Source organism: Medicago sativa, chromosome 3 (genome assembly GCF_051527215.1).
Source record: "Medicago sativa cultivar Bolivia chromosome 3, Bolivia_mono, whole genome shotgun sequence".
Classification (NCBI taxonomy): domain Eukaryota; kingdom Viridiplantae; phylum Streptophyta; class Magnoliopsida; order Fabales; family Fabaceae; genus Medicago; species Medicago sativa.
In genome coordinates, this window is record NC_140751.1 from 53,332,959 (window position 1) to 53,341,842 (window position 8,884).

Sequence of the window (8,884 nt, forward strand, 5' to 3'; positions counted from 1 at the left end):
CAACTTGTGCATACTATGTTCTCACGACGATTGTGAATAATTTTTTTTTTTTAATGTCCCCTTTCTATAATCAAAGGTTGAGAGTTAATTATAAAAAATTAAATAACGAATTCTAATAATTAGCAATTTTCTACGTTACCCCTTTAGTAAGTGTGCTAAAGGGACATACACAACACATGATCTACTAAAAATATTTAATTGTTTTTAGCATATCATGAGCTTTATAAACAATAAAATGAATAAATCATATTCTATTTGTTACATGCAAAGACATAATATATGGCTAAAATTCTCCATTTCGTGTATTATATGATTTTATTTATCTCCGTATTTCTTATTGCAAAAAATATTGACGGTAATATATATTTTTTTATCCTTTTCAAATTTTCTTCTTTAGTTTTAGTTCGTGCACAATCTTTATCTCGTTTTAGTAACATTATTTTATTGTTTTTTCATTACAGCACTCCATTGCAACGATGCCAATGAATGTCCACCAAGTACTTGGAAGCCCTTTGTAAGGTGTAAAATGAACCGATGTATATATTCTAGAGTAGAACCACCTTTTGGCTGTTGAGTACGAGCCCAAAAACTATGCAATATACATATTACTAGAATATTCTATAGTTTTTTTTTTTGCTAGTAACCTAAGTATCTAGAGCCCACACATTTAAATGTGGAGAAATGGGGTGTTCGGTTCGAGCATCGGCCTCTGCATAAATTATGCAATGCCCTGCATATCGTAAGGATATCCAATAATTGTATATTTTTATTTATTTTTATTTTTTTATAATTTCAAGGACCTTGCAATCGTGGCTTTGTATTCTATGATGTTGGTAATAAAATGAATTAAGATACTAAAGAATATTATAATTAGATTGTTTTATTCTCTATTAATTTTGGATGTATGGTCATGACCTTCTATTTAAGCATAACATTTTATTTCCAACCCTGCCACCTATCAACACATTTTTTAATTATCTATATACTATTTATTAAAATTGATGCCATGTGAAATTCCAATTTTGCCCCTATGAGGGGCAATTTGGTAATTCCATAATTCCATACCCTTGGAGAGTGCCACCTCATTATCCAAATATTTTATTTTTTATAATTTCATTTTTTATTTTATATTTATTTTGTAAGAATTAAAATAATCCTAAATTCAGATATACTATTTATTAAAATTGATGCCATGTGAAATTCCAATTTTGCCCCTATGAGGGGCAATTTGGTAATTCCATAATTCCATACCCTTGGAGAGTGCCACCTCATTATCCAAATATTTTATTTTTTATAATTTCATTTTTTATTTTATATTTATTTTGTAAGAATTAAAATAATCCTAAATTCAGTTGCTTCTACATTGCCGTTGTGGGAGATTAAGGTATCGTTTGACCCGGCTTTTTTTCAACTTCTCTACATTTTTAAGGAGAAGTTAGGTCAAACACAATATCAATTAAGTACTTACTAAAAAATCTATATACTATTTATTAAAATTGATGCCATGTGAAATTCCAATTTTGCCCTATGAGGGGCAATTTGGTAATTCCATAATTCCATACCCTTGGATTGTGCCACCTCATTATCCAAATATTTTATTTTTTATAATTTCATTTTTTATTTTATATTTATTTTGTAAGAATTAAAATAATCCTAAATTCAGTTGCTTCTACATTGCCGTTGTGGAAGATTAAGGTATCGTTTGACCCGGCTTTTTTTCAACTTCTCTACATTTTTAAGGAGAAGTTAGGTCAAACACAATATCAATTAAGTACTTACTAAAAAAAATACTTTTTTGAATGCATAAAATTGAATGGAATAAGCTTTGGCCAAAAGTTGTTGAATGATACTTTATAAAACTACTTCTCGACAATTTATTTGACAAGCACCTTTTTTCAACTCACGCTAGGAACCTTTTCTTTTATTTTTTAATATTATATTTCAATATGTTTTTTTTCTTCCATTTAACTTTTTTTTTGAACCAGTCCATTTAATTTTATTATCTTTTTTTCAAAGGAATTTTATTATCTTTTTATCACTTATATATTTAATTTCAATATCGTTTAATCATCACAACCTCACAAATATTTTTATTCACGCTGTTATTTAATGATACCAAATATTTTTATTTCCTTTCTTCAACCTCACGAATATATACACATACACATTAACATTTAGAGTAATATTTTATGTCCGTCTGTCTGTTTTTTTGTTACGCTAATGCATATAATTTTTTTAGTGTTGCTTGGTTGAGTGCTACCTCACCGATTTTTTTTAACTATTTTCCAATTTTTTTATTTTTAACTATTTTCCAATTTTTTCTCCCAAATTCAGTTGCTTCTACACTGCCGTTGTGGGAGATTAAGATATGGATTGACCCGGGTTTTTTTTCAGCTTCTCTACTTTTTTAAGGAGAATTTAGGCCAAATACAATATCAATTAAGTACTTACTAAAGAAGACACTTTTTTTAATGCATAAAACTGAATGGAATGAGCTTTGGCCAAAAGTTGTTGAATGCTACTTCAAAAAACTACTTCTCGACAATTTATTTCACAAGCATCTCTTTCCGTTCAGTTTTATGAAGTAGCATTCAACAACTTTTGGCCAAAACTCATTCCATTCAGTTTTATGCATTAAAAAAAAGTGTCTTCTTTAGTAAGTACTTAATTGATATTGTATTTGGCCTAACTTCTCCTTAAAAAAGTAGAGAAGTTGAAAAAAAAACCCGGGTCAATCCATATCTTAATCTCCCACAACGGCAGTGTAGAAGCAACTGAATTTGGGAGAAAAAATTGGAAAATAGTTAAAAAAAAAAAAATTGGAAAATAGTTAAAAAAAATCGGTGAGGTAGCACTCAACCAAGCAACACTAAAAAAATTATATGCATTAGCGTAACAAAAAAACAGACAGACGGACATAAAATATTACTCTAAATGTTAATGTGTATGTGTATATATTCGTGAGGTTGAAGAAAGGAAATAAAAATATTTGGTATCATTAAATGACAGCGTGAATAAAAATATTTGTGAGGTTGTGATGATTAAACGATATTGAAATTAAATATATAAGTGATAAAAAGATAATAAAATTCCTTTGAAAAAAAAGATAATAAAATTAAATGGACTGGTTCAAAAAAAAAAGTTAAATGCAAGAAAAAAAACATATTGAAATATAATATTAAAAAATAAAAGAAAAGGTTCCTAGCGTGAGTTGAAAAAAGGTGCTTGTGAAATAAATTGTCGAGAAGTAGTTTTATAAAGTATCATTCAACAATTTTTGGCCAAAGCTTATTCCATTCAATTTTATGCATTCAAAAAAGTATTTTTTTTAGTAAGTACTTAATTGATATTGTGTTTGACCTAACTTCTCCTTAAAAATGTAGAGAAGTTGAAAAAAAGCCGGGTCAAACGATACCTTAATCTCCCACAACGGCAATGTAGAAGCAACTGAATTTAGGATTATTTTAATTCTTACAAAATAAATATAAAATAAAAAATGAAATTATAAAAAATAAAATATTTGGATAATGAGGTGGCACTCTCCAAGGGTATGGAATAACACATGTGCCCACATCCACTATATTCATCAGTTTTGTCACTCACGTTTCATCTTCTTTGCCTTTCACACCCAAGTTTCATCTTCTCCAATCTATAATAATAATCTTTCTCAAATCTATGGTACACTTTCAGATTAAAAATATATGCCTTTATTTTGTTCTTTTTGAACCTGTAAAACGCAATTTCAGTTTTAATTTTAATTTTGACTTTAATTTTAGCTTCATCACCATTGAAGCAGGTCGGAAGAAGATTGGAACGTGATGGAAGAAGGAGGTTTAATCAACATGAAATTGAAGCCTGTATATTCATCAGATCTGTATTTTGGCATTATTCTTTTTAATCCTGAATCAATTTTTCTCAAATAAAGACTCTAACACCTTATCACGACACAGTACGCCGGCGACCCTTTTATCACGACGAGAGAGCCGTCGTGATCCTGTGGTGGAAGGTTAGGGGCGCCGCCGTGATTTTGTATTATATGCGCCGCCGGAATTGGTGGTGGAAGGGGTGACAACCATCCTATGGTGGTGGAAGGTGAGGAGAAGAATAACGTTGAATGAGAAATGAAGAAGAAAGTTTCACGTGAGAAGAAGGGTGAAAGCCTAGGTTTGAGAAAAATTTGGCACATGACTTGCACATGACTTACTTAAGGTGTATGCTATAATCACAATAGTCTCTTTTAATCTGATGGCTCTCATTCATTCTTATCATTCTCACATAAAATAGTCATTCTCACTTGATATGCTCCCATATATATATATATATATATATATATATATATATATATATATATATATATATATATATATATATATATATTGCACCTTTATATTGTAACAAACTATGCATATCTTTTTCTTATTCAAAAAAATTAAACATATTTGTTTCCATGACACCAACAATGTAACAAATATAATATCATATAATATAAATTCTTATATTTTTGAAAGACACCAAAACTATGGTATTCTTATAACGAAATTTGTTATTGAGTATAATTGAAATAGAAAAAAATCAACTATTTTGATATTATTTATGTTATTATTCCAGGCTCCTTAAATTGTTTCTCCTATTCAAATATTTAACAAGTCATTTATATGATGATACAAATTTGTATTCATGTTACACAAAATAAACGTTATTGAGTAAATATAGTATTTGTAAAAAAAAAAAAAACTTTTATTTTTTAACATTTTTAGCCTTCAGAAAATATTTTAAACATTTTTTTATTTATTATGTTAATTCATAATAAATTCAAAGTTTTGTCCTCGTGAGCTTAGCTCAGTTGATAGGAACAATGCATAAATATATGCCAAGTCCGGGGTTCGAACCCCGGACACCATAAAAAAATAATAAATTCAAAGTTTGTAGAATATTTTGCCAAACAACATTTAACTTAAAAATAGCTTTAAAACTAAAGAAACCAAACAATTTTAGCTTCTTTCTTAAAGACCTTTATTTTAAATTTGTTTTGAAGTAACTTTTAGACCGTAAAAAACTTTCGCCAAACGGTATCTAAGTTCAGCGGGGAACACTCTTTCACTTTCTTCTTCATAAGAGGTCATTTTCTTCCTTTTTTTCATAGTTCTGAGACCATGCATGACTTGAGTTGATTGATTTTTATGGCTTGAGGGGTTCATTTTTTGACATTGGTTTAGTTTTTGCTTCATCATAGGTGGTTTTTTTCATTTTTTTCACGATTCTGCATTTTAAGGGTTTTGTTTTTTGTTTTTTTTTTCAATTGTTAGTGGATTATGTACCAGAAATTGTTATGTTGCTTGGCTGTAGAAAAATCTTCCTTTGTTATGTGGAGTATAGTAGAGGTCATGATGATTGAATTTTAGCTCATGGTAAGGTTTTGACACAATTGTTTTTTTTTTTTTTGAAGAAGCTAAACTAGCCCACTTATGTTGACACTGGAGAGGATCGAACCTAAGACCTCGAGGAGGAGCACACTCCCAGGTCTCAAGCCAATACCACCAGGACAACGCAAGTGGGTTGTTTTGACATAATTGTTATTTTAGCTTCTGGTACTGTAGTTGAAAAAAATTGATGCATGTGGGTTATTTTAATTTTTGCGAGTGATCCTAAAGCTGTTTTCTTATTTGGTTTATTCTTTCCTATATCATTGAGCCGTACGAAAGTTGATTGGTGTAAATTTGTTTTGGTCATATCATTGAGGTCCAAAAAGTTGATGATACAGAAATTTGTGCATTTAAGATCAGGTTGATTTGATGATACAAAAATTGATCACATAGAAATATGTTAACTTCTTTCGATATCAGAATGAACAAAGAGAATAAAATTAAATGATGTATTATTGTATTTCTATATAGGACTTTCAATATCAATAAATTATGACTACATTAAGGATCTCAAAAATGATTTGGACATTTGGAAAATTGGATTTGGAGTGCTGGATTCTTGGAACATATGAAGCTCATTATTTATGATGCAAATGTTAGATGAGTTAGTTAAGATTTGTTGTAATTTCCTTTATGATTTATCAATGTTACTTATTAGTGTACATTTTGATTTACTTATATTTTTTGGTTTCTTTCTCGGATTTAGGGTGATCGAGATCATGTAATAACTCGATATAGAGAATTGGAGCATTGGAAGGCTTTGATTGAGGAAAACAAAACTTATACTTTGTATAATTGTCATGTGTTTGATAATGACATTGCATTTAATCCCTTTAAGGTTGTTTTTGGTTCTGATACAAAGGTGCCGAAGTATGACAAGTTAACTATCGTTCTTACTCGTGAATTTCGCTTTAAGTCATTTAAGGAAATTCAAGATGGAAAATTCAAAACTGATGCTTTATATGGTATAGTTATGTGCTTTAATTTATTTCTATGTTTTTTCCGATTATAATGTTCTTATAGATGTAATTTTTTTTAAGAAATCATCGGGATTGAGACTAGAAAGAAACCGTGTACGAACATTGTGTTGAAAGATAAAAGGTATTATTTTCTAATTTGTCAGCATCAGATGATAGGATTTTGTATAAGTTTGATAATGACCTGAAAGATGTATTTCCTTATGCAGTGGGAATATGGTTGATGTAACACTATGGGAAAAATACTTCGTAGCTTTATCATTTACCATCTACTTACCTTGAGTTCTTTGCTTCCATTTTGTAGTCAATGGCAACCCAAATATATGTAACAATTGGTCAGGTTCAATGCTACTCATCAACCTACATCATCCGGTTGTTGAGAAGTTTAAGACTTAGTAAGTTTGCATTATGATTTCACAATACAGTGTTAGAGTAACTTATTATTTCACAATCTGGTTTGATTGTTTTTTGACCATGTTTCTTGAATTGTTGTCGTGACCTTAACACTTCTCAAGCTCTTCAGTCAGAACTTAAGTCAGAGTTCGGCTTCTTCTCAACGTACTTCGTACAACGATTTTTCCAATCTGTCTCAAGTTAGGCCAATTGTTGAATTTATAAACTTAGTCAAGGTCTGCTTTTTTTATGCACAAACATGATTTGAATTTTTTTACGGACAAATTAAAAATACATATTGCATTATTCTTTATTTCATGTGCATAATTTTTGTTAGGAAACATATTGCATCACTATTTGGAAAACAACTAAATTCAATCCTAACCAGTTTGGATGATATTATGAGAGTTGCACCAAATGTTCGAAGACATCAATGTCAAATGGTGCTAGCTATAAATTCACATGCAGGAGCGATGCTTAACTTCCGTTTGTTTCAACAATGTTAATTGGCCAACGGAGTACATATATACCACATGCATGCATTTATCTAGACTTTATAAGAAGATAATAGGAAGATAAATTAGAAGTCATGGTACATTTTCTTTATCTTAAAATCAGTTATGCTACCTTCATTTTATAAATATTATGTAACTATATTCGCATACATTTTATCCATGTTAATATGCATTAGACTAATATTGCAGTTATTTCCCTGTTTAGCATTTCCCAAACGAGGTGTCAAGAACAATTTTAAAAGAAAAGCGCAAAACAATCACTCTCATTGATGACCAGACACAGAGAAAGTATAAGTGTCGCCTCATTACCACCGAAAAAGCAAGCTATGAAAAATACTTGGGTGGGCAGTGGTTCAATTTCTGCAAAGAACGTGTGATGGAAGAAGGTGGTAAGCTCATCTTTGATCTCGAAAAATCACCGAAGAACTTGCATGTTCGAGTTGTTCCAAAGTAGATCTTTGCTGCTGAACTATTTGAACTTCTACTATTTAGGCGTATCGCTTTGGACTGTAATCGTAAACTATCTTGACTTTGGGATGTCATTTGTTCTTTTCATTTTGTCTGATGTAAATATTGGAAAAAAATCCCTTTTTGGTTAGTCTATGACACTTGCAGTCTCTTTTATAAACCTAACTATTATGTAATGTTAATATGCATATTGTTGGTTTCTTCATTGGTTCCAATTAGTATCATGTTAATTATAATGTTGTTTTCCTAATCTCTTGAACAAAATGAGATTTGTGCAATATGCTTGCTTGATTTTCACATTTATGAACGGCAACAATTTCTTAGAAAGATGCAGTTATTTCCCTTAATTTTCTCATTTCTCATTTATAACAAAGTTTTTTAAAAATATAGTAAAAGTGATTTATTTAGAATATCCGAGTTTGTGCAATATTTATTAATTAGCTCATTTTTCCTTTGGATTTTTTTTTACATGATACGTTATTTAACCCGTGCGAAGCACGGGTTTGTAACTAGTTATGTTGAAAAAAATTATTTTACTTGAAATGCTATAACATAAATTTTATGTCATAATATTGTCACACTTATAATTTTTCAAAAATTGAAAGTTATGTTTCTCTTAAAAGAAGAGTCCATCAGTTCATTTCTTTCTTCTAAGTGAAAATTGTTTGGTCTAATGATCATAAAAAATTTGTTCTAAGTTATTGAATGGTCGTTTCCATTTGAACATACAGGTCAATAAGCCAAATTCATTATTAACTTCATTACCTACCGCCTCTTGCGGACTTTTTAAAATATAGTTGTAAATCGTGGATGTTGGACAACGGTCCATGCAGTCTCACAATTTCCTTAATGAAATGAGTTAGACTAGTAAATGGATTTATTTTTCTTGTTTATATGTGTATCTCTCTCTCTCTCTCTCTCTCTCTCTCTCTCTATCTCTCTCTCTCTCTCTCTCTCTCTCTCTATATATATATATATATATATATATATATATGTCCCGTGAGCATAGCTCAATTGGTAGGACAATGCATTATTATATGCAGGGGCCGGGGATCGAACCCCGGACACCCCACTTATTCATCTTATAAGGTGAATTCTAGTCACTAGG

General features: G+C 30.1%; 1 long non-coding RNA gene across 1 annotated transcript; it reads left to right on the plus strand.

The window, feature by feature from the left end:
- The first annotated feature begins 200 nt into the window (after nucleotides 1–200).
- Nucleotides 201–873, plus strand: LOC146938291 (uncharacterized). Its single transcript, XR_015031254.1, has 2 exons — nucleotides 201–355; nucleotides 462–873. It is a non-coding gene; the product is annotated as an uncharacterized LOC146938291 (long non-coding RNA).
- Nucleotides 874–8,884: the final 8,011 nt, after the last annotated feature.